This window comes from Pinus tabuliformis, chromosome 6 (assembly GCF_031772625.1).
Source record: "Pinus tabuliformis cultivar Carrire ecotype Pingquan chromosome 6, CPIR1, whole genome shotgun sequence".
NCBI lineage: Eukaryota > Viridiplantae > Streptophyta > Pinopsida > Pinales > Pinaceae > Pinus > Pinus tabuliformis.
Window position 1 is genome coordinate 660,165,181 of NC_142292.1, and position 20,233 is coordinate 660,185,413.

General features: G+C 43.2%; 1 long non-coding RNA gene across 3 annotated transcripts in view; it reads left to right on the forward strand.

Annotated features, from left to right (window-relative positions):
• Positions 1 to 14,720, forward strand: part of LOC149260328 (uncharacterized) — a 184,325-nt gene extending 169,605 nt beyond the window's left edge. For all 3 annotated transcript variants that reach the window (XR_016248253.1, XR_016248254.1, XR_016248252.1), the window contains exon 4: positions 14,465 to 14,720. This is a non-coding gene — a long non-coding RNA (uncharacterized LOC149260328). The remainder of the gene's footprint in view (positions 1 to 14,464) is intronic.
• The last annotated feature ends 5,513 nt before the right edge of the window (positions 14,721 to 20,233 follow it).

Genomic DNA, 20,233 nt, shown 5'->3' on the forward strand with positions numbered 1-20,233 from the left:
TTGCGATAGGTCACTAGTTCAAATCCCCCATGGGTGCTTACCTACTAAGAAAAAAAAAGGAAACTAAAAAGCTGAAAGAAACAATGGTGGGCGCCCAAATGGACTTGGCGGGTGGCCACCAATATCCACCTGGATCATTCCTCCCTCCTTAGGAAGCAATGGTCCCCACTGCGTTGAGTTCCTCCATCAGATGAGGAAACTTCTGCTAAACTTGGTCCCTGGTGAGCCACTTGCCCTGGTGAAGGAGTTGGCCTGCTTTGACAACTTGATATAGTTGGATATTCTACTGGTGAGTGTGCTTGATCTGTGTGTCCATGATCCGATCAATTGCAACTTGTTCCATGAAATTTGGATTTAAATCTGTGGATGTGAGTTATTCTGCAATGTCAGATGTGTCTAATAATGGTGGAAAGTATGGAAAGTATGGCCGAAGGTGGTCCACATTGAACACTGGGTGCAGGCCAAAGAACGGGGGAATGCTAAGCTCAAATGCATTGTCTCCCACAACCCTGGTAATGGTGTAAGGACCATATCATAGTGATCTGAGTTTTCGATAGGCTCTGGTAAGGCGTTCATTTTGCAAATGCAACCATACTTTGTCACCCACCTGAAACTTGTGTGGCACCCGATGTTAATCATGTCGCTACTTGTACTTGGTATTTGATTTCTTGAGAATGTCATGGACCTGATGGCGAATATGTTGGATGTGATCAATGAAGTTGTTTTCCTTATCTATGTTGGACTAGACACGAGTCGAATTAGCATGAGTAGCTGCAAATGGCATGGCCACATCAATGGGACATAGTGGCTAGAATCCCAAGCCCACCTGAAAAGGGCTGCGGCCAGTCGAGCTGTGGAGAGCTCGGTTGTAGCTGTGCTGAACATAGGGAGGCTCTCGTCCCATGTGCGTGGATGATTTAAGTTGTACATGCGTAGAATGTGTATGATCATCCTATTGAAAACCTATGTCTGGCCATCGGTTTGAGGATGGAAGGCTGTGGACTTAGTGAGTTTGGTGTCCAGCATCAACTAGAAACTGGACCAACATGTACTGAGGAACCTGCTATCCCAATCTGAGATGATAGACTTTGGGATCCTAAAGTGTACCCACACTCGTTCAAAGAAGAGTTTAGTAGTGGCTTCTCTTGTGATATTCTTCTGGCAGGCCACCTAATGGCCATCTTCGAGAACCTGTTGATGACCACAAAAACATAGTCATTTCCATGCTTAGTGGAAGGAAGGCGTGACATGTAATCCATGGAGATGGATTTCTAAGGTCGTCTAGGGGTAGGCAGTGGGGTATAGAGGCCTTGCTTCTTAATGATTGGTTTGGCAATGGCACAGGCAATGCATGATCTAATGTACTTCCTGACATCCTATCGAAGATTCGGCCAATAGAAATACTTCTGCAGTACTGCCATCATTTTCTCGACTCCAAAATGCCCAACAACCCAACTGTAGTGTGCTTCCCAAATCATCTTGGCACGCTCGCTTGAAGGAACAAAAAGGTGACCCAGGTGGCATAACAGGGCATCTTGGAGGTGAAAATCTAAAACATGCTGACCCTCTAAGAGTGTTTGGTATGTGTGGTCGAATTCTAGGTTTCTTTTGTAGAGAAGTGGCCAATCAAAAGTCTCATGCCCACAAGAGTTGAGCACGGTTGTCAATGCCATGATCGGTGGTCAACTGAGGCAATCAACAACATTATTGGTTCTTCCCTTCTTATACTTGATATTCAAATGGAACTGTTGCAAGTATGTGGACCACTTCTAATGGCGATCATTCTACAATTTCCCTTGGGTCTGTATGTACTGCAGGGGTTGGTGGTCTATGTGGATGACCGTTTCCTTCCCCAAAATGTAATGCTTCCATTGTTAGTAGGCCTGCACAATGGGATACATCTCTTTGTCATAAGTGGGATACTTTCGGACTGTGTCTGAAAGTGTCTCACTATGATATGCCACTCGATGCCCGTGTTGAGTAAGGACTGCCCCAATAGCATAGTCAGAGGCATCTGTCTCAACCTCAAATGGTTGTTGCAAGTCTGGTAATGCGAGCAATGGTGCCGAGTAGAGGTGATCTTTCAACTCTGTGAATGATTTCTGTTGAGATTCAGGCCAAAATAATTTTGCTTTCGCTCCTCCCTTGGTGACATGACTCAAGGGCCAAGTGATATGAGAAAATCCCAACATGAACCTGCAGTAGAAGTTGGAAAGACCTACAAAGTTGTGGAGCTCTATCAAAGTGGTTGGAAATGGCCAATCCTGAATGACTTGGATCTTGGTCGGATCCACATGCAACCCCTGTTCATCAATAACGTATCCTAGATACTGAACCTGGGTCATGCCAAAAGCGCATTTCTCCAAATTGACACATAACTTGTGTTGCTGCAGTGTTCAGAGAACTTGTCAGATGTGGTGGAGGTGCTCTTCCCAACTCTGGCTGAAGATCATGATGTCATCCAAGTATACCACTACAAATGAGTTGGTAAATGGCCTCAAGATGTCATCCATTATCCTCATGAAGGTTGAAGGAGCATTCGTCAATCCGAAAGGCATAACCAACCATTCAAAAGGGCCCTCTTTGGCTTTGAAGGCACTCTTCCACACATCGGAGGGTTCAATTGGTACTTGGTGATATCTTGACTTCAAATTGATCTTGTTGAAATATTTTGCCCCCTTCAGTTGGTCCAGGAGGTCATCAATCTGTGGGATCGGGTACCTATTACGGACAACGATCTTGTTCAGTGCCCGATAGCCAATACAGAGTCTCCAAGTCCCATCCTTCTTCTGTACCAACACGATCGGGCTTCCACAAGGCGATGAACTTGAACAGATGTGACCTTTCTACAGCAGCGCGTGAATCTACCTCTTGATTTCATCGTTCTCCAGAATGAAGCGCCAATAGATTGGTCCATTGGGCAATGGTGCACCTGGGTTCAGATTCATGGAGTTCTTGACCTGATAGTGCAGAGGAACCCCTGTGGGGGAGGTGAAGATGTCCTCGTATTGCTCCATGACCTTGTCCATCTGTAGTTGTCATGCGGAGGGGCCTTGTCTGAAGGTCGTGGCCACCGTCTTATTATTTCCTTGAGGGCGTATCATTAGGAAAACAAATTTCCTGGTTTTGGAAATGAGCTTACTGCATTGTTTTGCAGTAACCAAAGAGATGGCAGTAGGTAGTGCTACCTCTAGTATCTTGTACAACTTATTTCCCAAAGTAGCAATAATAGCACAGGGCCTTGATTCATACACATCATGTCACTTTCACAAGTATGGTTGTCCTAATAATACATCACAAACTTCAAGGGGAGTAATGTCGCACAATACCTCATCCATGAAGGGCTTGATATTGTATGGAAGGCAACACTGCTGGCTCACGCAAAGATCCCGTCCTTGGTGAAGCCACCCGATGGTGTATGGTTGTGGATGTGCTATGGTCGGTAAGCCCAGCTACTTCACGACCTCTGCTGAAATGAGGTTCTTTTGGTTCCTGTTGTCGACAATGAACTATAGCGGGTAGCCCTTTACCCACATCTGGGAGTGGAAGAGACACTCCTCATCCTCTGGATGTTTGGGTTCCTCCTTCTGGATCTTCGTGGTGGCGACGGTGGCGTTGAGCTCCGCATCGATAATCTGCTTCCATTTGTCACTCCCGTTGTCGGGTTCTAACTCAGAGTCTGAACATGCATATGATTATGAAACCTTTAGCTCGACCACTAGTGACTGTTTGGCCCGACACTCACTTGTGTTGTGAGTGGAGATTTTATGGAACTCACACCACTTTCCCGTGTCCTTTTTCAGCTTCGCGATGTTGTTCTTTGCTTGCAGATTTGGCGGGTTGTCTTGGGCTGCCCCACCTTGGCTTTGTCCTTTGTTCTATAATTTGGGGGCACCTTTCCCTTGCTTCGGATCCGTAGATCCAAAGTCTCGCTTCTTCTGTTTAAACTTTTTCTCGACCTTGACGGCATATCAGTATTCTGTGCTGAGCGAGGAGATGTTCAGGAATTCTATTTCTTCCTAGATGTACTTGTGCAGGCAGCTGCGGTATTTGAGCACCAAATGCTGCTCCGAATCCTTGATACCCAACTTTGTGCGAAGGGTATGGAAAATATTGGTAGACTTTGGCACATCTTGGTCCCTTCCTTGCCGCAATGTGGTCCACTTTATGTATTGATCCTCATAGCTTCCGACAAGGTAGTACTGCTCCTTGTTGGCATCCCGAAATGAATTCAAAGTGGGTGCGGTTGAAAATAGTTAGCCTGTACTTTCATCCTTCTACTCGCAGTAGGTTTCCACCAGTGCTTGACGTGGGGGGCTGCTTTGAGAAGAGCGAAAATAATCTTTCCCTGACTAGAAAACTCATGAACAAAAAAAAAATCCTCTAGCAAATTTAACCATTTATTGACGGCATCTGCGTTAATCTAACCCTCGAATATGAAGATTTCAAAATTAACTTGTACTTTAAATGGTGTGGTGTTTCCAGAGTAGCTATTGGAAGTCGATGCGTTGCCCCTGGGTAGCTGTTGAAGGATCTGGGCAAAGTTGTTCATCATTGCGTTCCTTTGTCACTTGATGGCTTCTTCGAGCAATATTTTGATAGGATCTCCTGCTCCCTCGTTTTTCTTTTCATCCTCCATGGGAGGCCGTCGGGATTTGCGAGGCTGGTCTTGCAAAGGTTCGACCAGTTAAAGCCCTAACTCCTTATATCCCGACCTCGTTGGGGACATGCAAAGAAAAACAGAGAAAAAGTAGACCCCTCTGATACCACTGATCCAAATTTAAACATGAATGCAACAAATTACAGAGATAACCATAAACACAAAGATGCAACGGAAATAATACTTCATTTCATTAATGTAAAATACTGAAATATGCTTACAGACAGAAATGGAAATAAACTAGCTAGGGTGATGGTAGCTTATCTCTGAGAAGAGATGTGGCGGTTACATGCCTCTAAATTGTGTTACAATGAGGCTCAAAGGCCTATTTATTGTTGAGAAACAATGGAAAACCCTAAACATCCAAAAACCTAACCCTAGAAGATGAAACGCCAAACTGTGGGCCCCGTTTGGTTAAATTGGTACATCAACTTCATAGGGTTGTAACTTTGGCATACGATCTCTATTTGATGCGCACAATATCTCGTAAGAAAGATCTATCCGAGAACTACAACTTTTGGAAGAGCAACATCAGTGAATGGGTGCATGTTGTTCCTATTTTTCCCAAAAAACGTCATTTAGGTCCTCAAAATAGCTCCGGAAGTTCAGGACGAGAAAAACTACTAAAAATAGTAAACTGTGCTACAATTAAGGAAACTGAAAAGCTAAAAGAAACAATGGTGGGGGTCGAAGTGGACTTGGTGGGTGGCCCCCAATATCCACCTGGATTAGGCAAATACCTTGTAAGTTGACCAACTTGCCATTAGGGTCGTAGAGTACCCATGCTGCAGAAGAGAGGTTTTGTGTGCTACGACAAACACCATCAGCAAAACCAATGTAATGACCTGATGACATCTGCAAGCCGAGTGGAACACAGGGTAAGCAAAAAAACATATGTCTGCAAAGCAAACAAAACACCAAAAATTCAAAATGCACAATAATGTACAAAAGTTATCATACGAATTTCACACATAATACTTTTTGAGATACAACCCATTATGGGGCCGTGTTTGTGCATTTCCCTCATAATCAGATAGCTCATAGGTACCTTTTTGCAAGACATGCTTGACAATGTAGGGCCTATGCCACATATGTTCGAACTTGCCTTCCCCCAACTTATCATTGGCTTGATCATAAAGAAGGACCAAGTCGACTTCAACAAAAGTGCGAGGATAAACGGTTTGGTCAAAATGAGCTTTGACTCATTTCTTTTGAGCTTCGATAATCACTGCAGCGATGCCACGAGTCTCATCGAGTCTCTCAAGATATAGTAGCCACTCCTCTTTAGGAGAGGTATCCGGAAGAAGTTTGATATCTAGCTTAAGCAAAGGGATTTGACATTCGATTAGAAGAGTTGCCTCTAAACTGTACACCATCTAGAATGGAGTGAATCCAGTGGTCGTCTTAGCAAAGGTTTGGTAAGCCCAAAGGGATGAGAAAAGAATTAAATGCCAATCTTTTCTGTGCTTCCCAATGATACGCTGAAGCATAGTTATCAAAACCTTATTGACCGCTTCAACTTGGCCATTGGCCTATGGATAATATGGAGTCGAGCTATCATGTCAAAGGCCCAACTGAGCAGTTAACTCCACCATCATGTGCTGATGAAAATGTGATCCATGGTCAATGACAATAGCTTGAGGAACACCAAAACGTGCTATAACATGGTTAAAATGGAACTACGTGGCAGTAATACCGTCGACATTGTATGTAGGCATTGCCTTGGCCCATTTCATAAAATAGTTGACGACGACGATGATATAACCATGCCCTCCAATCGAGCGAGGGTTACATGTCATGAAATCAATGCCTCATTTGGAAAATGGGCCAATCGTAATTTCTTGGTGTATGGGTTTGGGAGGGGCACGCTTTTTGCGGTTGCAATTCTGGCATTCGTGGCATTTTTGGACAGCTAGGATGTAATATTTGAAGATATAAGGCCAAAAATAACCAGCGTGAAGGATCTTCTGAGCAGTGGCATATCCGACATATGATCGCCACAGGAACCAGAGTGGCAATCATTTAGGACCCGCTCAGCTTCTTCAAGGGTGAGACATCTACAGAAGACAGATTCCACACCAACCCGATACAAGGTATCACCGAGGATCTGATAGGGTTGGGACTAATGCCAGATTTGGCATCGGTCTAAGCGAGAAAACTCAGATCAGAAGGTCTGGGTTTGGAGATAAACAATAATGTCTCCATACCAGGGGTCAAGAGTGCTGATCAGAAATAGTGTTTCATCGGGTATCTGCTCAGTAAAATCGGTTGGGGTGCTGGCAGATGGAAGAGCACAAATTAACTCGGCAAAGATGAGTGATTTCTTTGATTTGGCAACAGTGAATTCCAAATCAAACTCCTGTAGGATGAAAATCCATTTGGAGTATTTCCCCCCCAGTAACTGACGAGTCAGTATATAAGTCATGGGGTTGCAATCAGAAATTACAGTGGTTTTCCTTAAAAGGATATAGTGGCAAAACCTTTGGACGACATGAACTACTGCCAAAGCAAGATTCTCAACATGAGCATAATGGGACTCAGTATTAAGAAGATTCTGGCTCAGATAATAAACCACGTGCTCATTTCCATCATCGTCATCTTGAACTAACACCATAGCAATAACATTATCAGTTGCAGCCAAATACAGGAAATAATCGCAGCGATAATTGGGGGGATGGAGTAAAGGAGCACTAATCAGAGCTTTCTTTAAAGCATCAAAGGATTTTTGAGCAACTTCATCCCAAATAAAAGGAATCCCCTTCTTAAGTAAGCGAGTATAACCTTTGGCAAGTTTAGTGTAATTCGGGATAAATCGATGGAGAAAATTAGCTTTTCCTTGCAAGCTCTGCAATTGCAATAGTGATGAAGGAGGGGGTAGATTGATTATGGCCTCAACTCTCACAAGACACAACAAAATCTAAGAGCCAGCCGGAATCGACACAAAACACACATTTGTGTGGATTGAGACAGATATTATAATGTCGAAATTGTAAAAAGATAGCTCTTAAGTGATCTGGATGGTCACAACATTTAGCTGAATGACTAGGAAAATCACTGAGGTAAGACTGAACAATATGTCGAATGTCATAGAATGCATAGGACATTACTCACTGAAAAGTGGCACCAACATTCTTTAGACCAAAAGGAATCTTTTTGTAAGTGAAGGTACCCAAAGGACAGATAAACGTTGTTTTATGCTGATCGACGGGTGAAATGTTAATATGGTTATAGCCAGAAAAGCCATCCATGAAAGAAAAAATATCGCTCCCTGCGCATTCGTCGATGATCTAGTCGATAAAGGGAGTAGGATAATTGTCTTTTGGACATGTGCGATTGATATCACGGTAATCAACATAAACACGTATCGTGCCCTGCTTTTTGGCAATAGGGATGATATTGGATACCCAATCCATCAATGGAATAGGATAAATGAAACCTGCTTTCAAAAGCTTCTCTACCTCTTCTTTGATAGAAACAACCTTTCGAGGGTGCACAAGGTGAAGCCACTGTCGATCAGGCTTAGCACCATGATATTTCGGGATCTCATGCACCACTATGGCCGGATCAATACCAGATATCTCCTCGTATGACCAAGCGAAAACATCTCAGAATTCTTTAAAAAGCTAAGTATAGATCTTGATCTCATCTAGAGAACAAGAAACCCCAATATGGATGTTCTCGACAATTCCCAATTTAATAGAAATGTCAATAGGCATCATAACAGTGATGTTTCCCATATTACCCTCTGATAAAATTTCATGTACTTGAACAGGCGTTTGAAACAGAGGTGTAAAAGGATGAGAAACAGACGCTTCAGGACAAGAAGGCATCTCATCGAGGTGAGGGAGAAAGGAAGAACAATGATGCAGACCATTCCATGGAACTTCCTCTAGAGACATAACCTCCATGATACTCTCGTTAGTGGGGAATGTCTCGTTCAAGGGATCCAGAGAATCCCAAGAACCAAGCCAAGGGGATGGCACATAAGTGTCTAGGTTTATACTAAAGACAACATAACTTTCTGAAGCAGCCATCGAAGCTAAAACAATTTCTTGATAATTTATCTCCAATGGAATTAAAGGCATAAAAACACCAAAAGAGTCAATTTGATCTTTGGAAGGAATAATAAAAGGATCAGTGGAATCTGAGATCATATTGACTGAATGAAAATGTGGAGGTGGGAGAGTAAAGGTACCCATCAAAGTGAATTCTTTGAAAATACCGGTGCCCACGCTTTCGTAAGGAATCTCAATATTTCCCACATAAGGAACATTGCCGCTGGATGAACCAGAAGAGAAGAAAGAAATTTGATCAATCGTGATGATTTTTCCTTCATGAGGAAAACGAAGTACGCGGAACAAAGAAGACACTAAACAAAACATGGCATGAGTCCAGCTTCGCTCGAGAAGAAGGTTGTAGTTGCGATTAGCATCTACAACTTCTACTTCTAATTCAATAGTCTTTCCTTCCAACATAGTCAGTAAGTTCATGAGAATACCATAAGGTCGCAAACCTTTGCTGTCAAAGGCTTCCAAGGTGTTCAGAGATTGGTTAAGAGGAGGAGAGCCAATGGCTTTCCAACATGAAACTGACATGATGCAATTTGAAGCACCTTTATCAATAACCATTTGATGAATCGTCTTTCCTTTGATAAGGACCTGGATCAGAAAAGTGATCTGATGAGGAAGATGAGGTACATGATTCTCTAGATCGAAAGTAATCAGACTCGAAGAAGAAGGATCGATAGCACCTATAACAGACAACAATGATTTCCGTTGCGTTGGACAGGATTGGAGAACCTCCAAGGCAGACATCGCCGAAGGTTCCTGAGCTAAATCTTCAACAATATTGTAATGTTGTGCAGCTCTGGAATTAAAATTGTAAGATGAATTCCGAAGAACATCTTTAGGGGGTGGTCAGATGATGGACTTACCATTAGGGCACTCGATATGGAGCGGAGCAGACAGAGTAGAAGTAGAAGGAGCATCATGGGCTTCTTTCTCCGTAGTCTATTTAGATGTTTCTTGATAGTCATTGGTTTGAGTAGGAATCGAAATAGGTGAAGAACCTTGCATCATGAATACTTGGGAACCTGAGGAAGCAGAAGACTAAGGCTGGTCTACCAATTGGGTTTGCTATGATGGAAAAGGTTCTTTTAAGATAGTCGGAGTCCCTTTTAGCAAGCAACTAACTTCAGATCATCGGGGACAATATTTAGTGTAATGATCCTCCTCATAGATGAGGCAAGGATACTTTGGCTTTCTTCGAGAAGCGTCATCAACAGAAGATTTAGGAGGGTCCTGTTTTGGGGCATCGCTTTGGCCTTACCTTTGCCTTTCTTTTTACCTTTGGAGGATTTATCTGCTGTGGTAGACTGGATAGCATGTACCTTAGAGGTTTTACCAGGACTGGATGAATTCTTAGAGGGATTATTGGAACCAGTGTTTGAGACCATTTTCTACTTCGAAGAAGCTTTCGCGGGAGTCTGAGACATGGAATCAATCACATCGTCAACAAGTGGTGTATCCGGAGACTTCGATGCTATCATATCTAATGATGGTCTTAGAGCATCAGGTAACATCTCATACAATGTGCCAAATTGCAAATAGACGAGGTCTAAATACTGAGCACGGGCAATAGCTTGTTCTTCGGTAACACATCCACCCATGTCTATGTCCTTAAAAATCTTGTCGACGAATGATTTTGTGAACCATTTTTTCAACTCATCAACAATTTTAAACTTGATGAGGCGACTACTACATCTCCATTCATGGATATGATCAAAGATGTGGGTCGCGGTGTCTTGCTTTAGTGATGTAAGCAGATGGGTGCTAGTTTCATAGCGAATTGACAATTGGAAATGAGTAAGAAAAGCCATAACAAGAGAGTTGAAGTCATCGTAGGTACCTCGAGGAAATTTGCTGTACCACTTGGCAGCAACACCTATGAGAGTTATTTTAAAGAGTCGAAGACAGATAGTATCATCGACATACTAATTGGAGGAGTACTAGAGGTGACATGTCATCACATGGGCTTGTGGATCCTCCTTTGATTTTCCCTCAAACTTGGGGCAATCGCTTGGAATATTCGATGGAACTGGAGGCCAGTAAGGCAAATGAAGAATGGGATCATTCATGAGCTTGGAAACACCGGGCAGCTCCAATGTAGCCAAGAAAGATAATTGCGTGTTAAATGGAATATAGGGCCTTTGAGGAGACCCAAACTGCAGAGTCCACCCTTGTTGGTAAGGATTTTTCCCCCATACTGGCGGATTTTTTCCATATGGAATCTGATTTTGTCCCCACTGAGGGTTACCTTGCCCATAAGGAGGGTTCAATCCTGGGTAGGTTTGAAACTGTCTGCCCATAGGCCACTTCTAAACATTGTTCACAACATACGGGTTATAAGGCTGCTGAACCTACTAACCCTGGACGTAAGGATTTTGAACCTGCTGATGTAGGGGTTGACCTTGACCTTGCAAAGGCTAACCTTGCTGGTATGCATATAAGGCTTGTTGCTGCCAAGGCTGACCTTGTTGCTACAAAGGTTGTATTTTCTTCTGTGAAGGTTGGCCTTGCGGCTCCAGAGGCTGGCCTTGTGAGGACAAAGGCTGGGAGGAATGCTGAACAATCTACTATTGCAGCTGAAAAGTTTGTTGTGAATATTGCAAAGGCTTCCCTTGCAGTTGTAGCAATTGTACTTGCGGCTACAATGATTGCCCATGTTCCTGCAATGATTGCCCTTGCTGTTGCAAAAGTTTCCTTTGCTGTTGTGAAGGTTGTCCTTGTTGCTCCAAGGGTGTCTGGACAGTTCCTGGGGTGATTCCTTGAGGGTATTGGTAGTTCCCAAATTGGATTTGGCCATATCCACCAAGCACAGTGGCTTGACCAGGCTGAACATAAGGCCCAACTTGAAGAATGTAAGGAGGATTTACCATAGCTTGCGAACCATATGGGACATAATCCAGTTGGAATGGGACCCAAGCCATATATGGCTGCTGATATTGGAGGTTACCTGACCCAGATGGACCAACAGGGTTAGGAATAATGACATAAAAGGGTTGATTCATTTGAACCATGTGAGTTTGTAATCCACTCACAATGGTTTCGCCAAACATCATGGGAATATTCGGATCTTTCCCCCTGGGTAGTGGCACAGTCTGTCCACTCACTTGAGGGGTAGAAGAAATTACCGAGACCTGACTTGAGACTGTCGGTTGAACCGGAAAATTCGACCAAAATGACAAGATAGGTTGAGGCAGAATGGTAGGTTGAACGGGAATTGAAGTGGTGGAAATTTGTACAATCGATCGAGAGGTCATGTTTTGAACGAACGAACCTAATGTAGGCATAACGCTAGAAGACCAGATGGGATTCTGATACAATGACGAGGAACTAGGAGTGCCCGAAACCAATTGAGCTAGAGAGGTATAACCATGCGACAATATGGGCTCACTAAACTCAGGATAAGAGAGAGACGAAACTCTTCCCATAAGAGGGAAACCTTCTGGAGGGAACTCATATCCCTTCTCATCATCTACGTGAGAAGTGTGTGTAGCGAAAACTTCCAAATGACCCAAAGAGGAGACTAGGATCTCGCCTTCTGACTCCATGGATGGAAACAACTGGTGACGAGGAACCAGAGATGTCCAAGGAGATAACTCCAAAGGAATACTAGGTCAATCATATGGATTGTATGGATGTTGTGGAAATGTCACAACAGGATCGAATAATGGGTTCGGTGGATAAATAATCAATATTTGCAGACTTTCTAGAGTCTACGGACTCTCGGGTGTCCAGATGGGATTATCAGAGGAATCCGGATCAGATTCTTGTGGTGACCATGAATCTGATGGAGGCGGGCAAGAAGACAAAGGTTGGATGCTCAGAACAATTCCAAGTTCAACACCTTGATTCTCAAGCGACTGAGGAAGTTCCAGATGAACTCCTTCGTAGGACCCTTTAGTATCAGACAACAAAGGGGGACTATGAGATGGATTCAATTGTTCAACCATGATGGCTTCCCCTCAACAAAAAAAGGGAAAGGAAACAAATTGATTAAGGCTTTAACAATCTTGAAATTAACAGGGAATTACTTAATTTGGTCTAAGAAGCAACTGCTTGGGATGTCATGTTTACCATGGGTAGTTATATTTTAGAAACAAAAACAATGCCTTTTCATCTTTTAAGAGTTAAGAAAAGGGTGAAAAGTTGACTCTAGTCACTTTCAATAGTTTTGCGAGCGTGAAAGGACAAGTTTCTCAATGATCTATTCAAATTTAAAGAGTCAGAAAAGATCAAATGACTACTTTGGTGAATCTAGGTAAAAGGAATACCAAGTAACCATGAACTACAATATACACCTCAGCCAATGAATTGAAAAAGGACTTGACGTACGTGCAAGAAATCTCCCAGAATGTTGTGTTCGGTGTATCACGTTTATAGGGTGGCAGACTCAGCTTCCTATGGATAAAGGATTGCAACCTAGAGGGCTCTCCATTTATATACGTGACATACGGAGAGCACAAGTTCATGCTATTTCAAAGACGCGAAACACGTCTCTAACCTAGACCACTAGATATGATCGTCAATGTTTCAAATGCTCCCTAGGTTAATTGATAGATTTTAAAATTGATCTTGTAATTATGTCTTAATTTCAAGGCCTTAATGATGTTGTTTCTTCGTAAAATGCAAACTAGATGATGAAATAAAATCTTTCAATTCGATGAAGGCTAGCTACGTAGGGAAGAAAATCACTCAAATCATGCACCAAACCAAATTCAATATGAATCTATGACTATCTTCGAGTGCAAAATGCAAAATATGAAATCTAAGCCTTCATATGATAAGAAAATGCAATGCAAAATCTTTAAAGCGACATCTCTAAGATATAATGATGATTTTTCTTTTCTCTTTTCAAGATGCAACAAACGTAATCTAGTGAAAAGGGAAAGAGAATGCAAGCAAACCAAGAAGTATGAGAATCACTTTCACATCAATGATTTGAATGCAATTCAAAATGTTCCAAAAAATAAGAAAAGAATTGCACTTTCACTTTCGGCTTGGAACATGAACAACTTCAAAGAAAACACTCCCTTTTGATCCAATAAGACAACTGAATTGTAATCTATCATTCGTCCAATGAATCTTAAGAAACTTACACTATATCCTCTAATGAAAACAACTTAAAGTCATAAGAACCAAAAGTAATATGCATGCACGTCTGAGCACACAAAGACTTTTGGGCATAGGCAAACAATATGTGATTGGAAGACTGACGAGTGTACTAAGGTTGACCTAGAAGACCTAGAACCCTAAAAGGATAATCAAACCTCAAAAACACTCAAGCCAAGTCAAAAGGCACTTGCAAGTAGACAATGAGAGAGCCAATGAACAAACACACAGGTAAATCACAAGGAGAAGATGATTGAAACTGAAAATCACAGAGAAAACCCTAAATTTCTAAGTTTTCTGCAATCATCGCACCTGTCAGTAATAAAGTAGTGATCATTGCTATTGTAACTACAAAACCCACGATATCATCGCAACTATCAAGCCCATAACTGCGATGGTCGAGGAAAAGGACAAAGAAATCTAAAATTTTCAAAAATAGCTCAAGCTAACAATCTTCAGACATCTATGATGAGCCCCAATTTTTGGTACAATTTGGGCTCATATTGGCCTACTTACCTTGCTCAACCATTCATCTTTTATCACTTATGCATTCATTTCTTAGTACATTCGTGTTGTTTGTAGGAAGAAGGGCAGGCATTATATCTATGTGGCTAATACATGATGATTTCAGGTTTTTGGCATTAAAGAGAGCAAAAGACCACGCAGAAGGAGACAAGGAGACAACAAAGGTGGCATTGCAGGTTTATAGGGAGGTTGTCTACAGCCTTAAATGACTTCCCTCGTGATTTTCACCTTAACTCCGAGCTCCAACAACTCTCCCCACCGAGCTTAAAGACAGCCAACACGTTCTACAGGATCAGCAGTTTTACAACAGTTTGACTTTCAGTTGGACAGCCAAGCTCCACGAATGGAGGAAGCCAGCTTGATCTTCATTGTGTATAAATATGAAGGCCGTAGCCTTTGTTAGAAGCTTTTTGACCTTTTGAATTACTATTGTAATCTCTGAGCACAAGTTACAGCTCGGTGTTTGTTTGTTTTGTAAGCCAGTTTTGGCATGACATTAGACTTTTGATTATGAATAAAGGCAAGCAGATTTGGATCTAATTCTGAGTTTTTAAGGGAGCTGTAGCTCTCAGGTTAGGGCCCAACCTGAGAGCAATAGACCTCCTCTTCTTGTAATGTTATTTGCCTTTCTTTCCAGCACTTTGTTTCTTTGTTTGATATGCATTTCAAGAACACAGTCTGCTAATTTGATTTCGTTAATGAGAATTGAGTAGGATTAGCTTACGATTAAAACGCTTTCAGTTGCTTAGATCAGAATAGGAGGTTTGTAATTCACTGGAGCTCCAAGAAAAAGGTTGTTAGTGCCTTCACTGCCATCTCTGTTTAGGGATTGGGGTGCAGTCTATACCAACCACCAAAAAGAACGCAGTCTTTTACTTCCATGCAAGCTGCAACACAGTCATTTTAATTATAGATCCATCCATGCACTTTGATCTTGAACCATACTTCTTCATTTTAACTCCATGCACAACTTCTTTTCACGGTTTACATTGCTGTTCATAGGTTTAATAGCACAGGTAGCACAGGTTAATGGATTCTCGTTTTTGGTGCAAGACATAAGCAATTTGTTTTATTTACACTGCTCAGTATCATTCCACTTCCTTCTTCTTCTTCTAAACCACGCCTAAAGCCACCTACTCGACCTCTGCTCAGCTCGTTTACCTTCCAACTCTTCCATTGCCCACCTAGCTCCATTCCCTTGACCTTTCGTTGTTTCCATCCCTCTATCCACCTACCAACTTCGTGCACTCTTTCTCCGTCCTATTTCTCTGCCCCTGAGTCACCACAAGCTCCATCTCCACCTTACCTATCCACCCATACCACTCCATCACCTCACCATCACCTAAAACTCCCATGGTAGAGCATCCTGTAGAAGTTAGCAGACTTCCTGTAGAATCCCTGAGTTTCCTGTAGGATCCCCTGCAGACATCCTGTAGAAGCCTGCAAACTTGGTTGCCGAGCATCCGAACGTTGTGGACTTCTGTGGACTGATGCTAAGGATCCCCTGGGACCTCTCCTAGCCCCCCCTGACCTTTCCCAAGCTTTCCTTCCCTTCGCACCACCTCTGCACAACCAAACCCTAATAAGAAACAAAATCATCATCACTCCAACCATTTAAGCAAAAATACAAAAACATGTTCTTTTCAATAGAAGTAGTTTAAGTTCATGCATTTCACATCATTAGAAGTAATGGCATCATTTCCAGACACTTGCACTCCCACCATTGCATCATAGAGGTTAAGCTAGTCAGATTAGGGTTTACTAGGGTTTCCATGTTTTGGTTGGCTTTCAGTTCATTTTTGCAAAGTAGATTAATTTCCTTTGAGATAGCCTTCGTCCATCATTTAGAAAGCTTCTTCTGAGAGCATATAGAAGTTGGCTTGAGCCCTAGCAGACTTGTGCCAGCTGACCAAGTGACAGCTGCGACAAGAGCTAGTACTCGTGCATACAGCACTGTCGCTTCCAAGTTTGTACGAACTACCGGGTTGATAAAATTAGAGATAGGAAGCCCCAGGAGTTGTAGCATTATTGCTACAATACTGGAGCCCACCATCTTTTTGGCGCCGTTGCCGGGGAAGCGTCAGAGTATTAGTAATTGTTGCTTTTCTTCCATTTTCTTACTCTTACTTTCTGCTAAGTAGTTTATTTCATTTCCACTCTGCAAAAGTAGCATAGACATTTCCTGCTTTCATAGGTTAGCATTTCCTGCTTTCATAGATTAGCATTTCCTGCTTTCATAGACTAGCATTTCATTTCTGCAAGCGTAGACTAGCATTTCCATTCTTGCAATTTCATTTGAGCAAAGTAGATTAGTTCTTTCCTGCTTTCAGTTTAATTCTGCATCTTTTATAGTTAGTTGTAGATCAATCTGTTTCAGTTTTGCAGGTACCAAAGAAAAAAGCAAACGCAATCAAAAGAAAAAAGAAAGTCTTTTCCATTTCATGCCTCGTAGAAACTGAGATAAATCAGGCAAATTCCTACCCAACACCCCCACCACATCACTGAATCACCCTTCTCTCTTCTTTGGTGACAGTGACCCAGAAGAACCTATAGGTGAACATCCTGAGACAGACAAAGATCCTATAGAAGAAGAAGAGTTAGAGACCACTCCATCTGAAGCTATGGCTGACAATAGAAGAGAAGATGAGAGAATAGAAGGTGCCTTCCCCATCCGAGAGACCAATGGAGAGATGAAAATGAAGAACATTAGCCCCTTCGCCTTACCTCACTTCCATGGACTGACTACTGAAGATCCAGATACCTTCCTGTTTGAGTTTGCTGTCCTTTGTAGAACCTATGACTATACTGAAGATGAGCAAAAGCTGAAACTCTTCCCTTCAACTCTTAAGGATGCAACACTGCGCTGGTTCATGGGATTACCTGGGAATAGTATCACCACTTGGGCTCAGATGCAGCAAGCTTTCAATACCAAGTACAGGGATTACTGTAGGTCCAAGGAAACCAAGGGAGAAATCTTTCAGATGACCATGGGAAATGATGAGTCCTTAGAGGATTATGAGGAGAGGTTCCAACTTAGCTATAAGCGGGCCAGGTGCACACTTGACCCTGAATCCCTCAAGTTGGTCCTGCTCCGAGGAGTCCCTGAAGACCTAGCTGGGGGGGAGATTTACCAACTGCCTTATGAGGACATCAAGACTGTGTTTAGAAACCACTCCAGGGCAGCTCGGAAACGAGGTAGAGGAAACCTCCTCTCAACTAGTGTCCCTTTCTCCAAACATGAGCTTGCAAATCAATTAGAAGATCTCAAGAGTGAGGTGAGACAGACCATTGCCATGTAGCTGGACACATTCAGGATCCAGCAGAAGAAAGAAGAAGCTGAGAGAGCCTTGGCTGTCTTCTGCCCTAGGTGCACAAGGAGACACCCTAAGAACGAATGCCCATTGCATTCGGTTGAAGTGTGTTTCGTTTGTGAGGAGGACCATCCCACAAATCAGTGTCCAACCTTACCTGGGTTTAAAGCCATGTACCAAGGGACAGAAGCTCCCACTGAACCTCTCTATTTCATCAACCAAAGGAGGCCACAAGGATCTAGACCCTATCAGCAGGGGATGCAAGGGGCACCTCAATCTTATTACAGCCCCAACCAATCGACTCCTATGCCTTCCTGGGGTCCCCCTGCTCATCCTTCTTGGTCCATGCCTCCTCCATGGTCTTATCCACCTCAGTACCCTACTCAACCTACTTCTCATTCATATCATTCCCATGCCTAGCCACAGCCTCAGTGGAATGCACCTCAGTCGGGGTGGAGGCCCCAATACAACACTTCTCCTGCCATTTTTCCTCCACCACCAGTTCAACCTCAGCCTTTACCTCCTGCTCCTCCAAGGCAACCTCAAATGCCTGCTCAATCGAACCCGAACCCCAACAATAGACAGGCTCAACAGGTATACATTGGGGAAACCTCATGCCCTACCTATGCTGTGGAGATCCAGGAGATTAATCTTCGATCTGGAAAGACTCTTTCAGATCGCCAACCTCCTCCCCCAGAGGATGAGGAAGATAAACAGGAAAGTGAACCAAAGGCTATTCCACCCTTTCCTGACAGACTAACAACCACCACACAACCCAACCCAGAGGAGGATGAGCTTCTGGGTGAGCTCAAGCAGTTGTGTGTGAAAATACCACTTCTCCAAGCCATCAAGGATGTGCCAATATACAACAAACTGGTTAAGGAAAAGTGCTTCAAACACCCAGGCAGGCGGAAGAAAGATGCTTCGACCATTAATGTCATAGGACAACTGTCTGACCTTATGCTAGGACAAGTCATCTGCCCAAAGTACCTAGATCCTGGAAGTCCTGTAGTAGATGTCCACATCAATGGCACCATCATACCTCACACCTTGATTGATCTAGGGGCTGCCATTAATGTGATGACCAGGGATACCATGCTCAAACTCAATCTTCAGGGTTCCTTGAGGAAGACCTCGACAGTACTGCAACTAGCAGATCGCTCCACTGTGACTCTCGAAGGGATTGTGGAGGATGTCTTGGTCTCTATTGACTCTTGGGAATACCCTGCAGACTTCCTGGTTCTGCAACCAAAGGCAAAGCTTACTGGATATCCTCTCATTTTGGGAAGGCCTTGGTTAGCTACTGCAGATGCTTACATAAGTTGTCGTGCAGGAAACATGACCATAAAAAATGGTCCCATGTCCAAGCAGCTAGTCCTATACCCTCCTGCCCAACCCTCCTTAGAGCATGACTTACCACTCTGGTTGGAAGAAGGAGAGGAAGACGAGGTGTACTCAGAACCTCTGTGCACCTTAGATACCACTAGAAGAGACCCCCCAACCGAGGATGACTTGATCGAGACCTTGATCCAGAATCCACCTTCCAGTGCACTACCCTTAGAGAAATTGGTGGAGGATGCCCAAGCTAGCACCTTAGTGGATCTTTGTACAACCAACACTGTTACTCCCAGAGTCAAGAATGTGGAGTTCGGCCCTGAGAGAGCATTGAAGATCAGCTCCTCCCTATCTCCTTCCCAGGAAAAGGAGCTGTGTAGCCTGTTGGCCAGCCACCTAGATGCTTTTGCTTGGAGCTATAAGGAGATGAAAGGAGTCCATCCTTCGGTCTGTACCCATCATATATACATCAAAGAGGATTGTAAACTGGTTAGGCAGCCTCAGAGGAGAATGAATCCAGCTCTTAAGGACATTGTCAAGGAAGAATTGCAAAAACTGTTGGATGCCAGATTCATCTACCCTATCTCAGATAGTGAATGGGTGTCCCCTCTGGTGTTGGTTCCCAAGAAAAATGGGAAATGGAGAATCTGTGTGGACTACCGAGAACTGAACAAAGCTACCAAGAAAGACCATTTCCCTCTACCTTTCATAGATCAAGTGTTGGATGGACTGGCAGGAAAGAAGTTCTTCTCTTTCCTGGATGGGTTTAGCGGGTACAACCAAATCCAAATCAGTCCGGAAGACCAAGATAAGACCACCTTCACTTGTCCTTGGGGTACCTTTGCCTACCGAGTTCTTCCCTTTGGGCTATGCAATGCTCCTGCTACCTTCCAGAGAGCTGTCTTGAGCATCTTCTCGGAGCTGGTCCATGATGCAATGGAAATCTATATGGATGACTTTACTCCTTATGGGGCCAACTTCCAGGAAGCATTGTCCAACCTGGGAAAAGTCCTAACCAAATGCATTGAGATGAACTTGTCCCTTAGTCCTGAAAAATGTGAATTCCTAATGACTGAAGGGACCGTGCTAGGCCATACCATTTCTTGCCAAGGGTTACAGGTGGATCCTAACAAAATTACTCTCATAAAAAAGGTTCCACCTCCTCAAAAGGTAAGGGATGTCCGGAGTTTCTTGGGATTAGCAGGATATTATCGGAGATTCATTAAAGA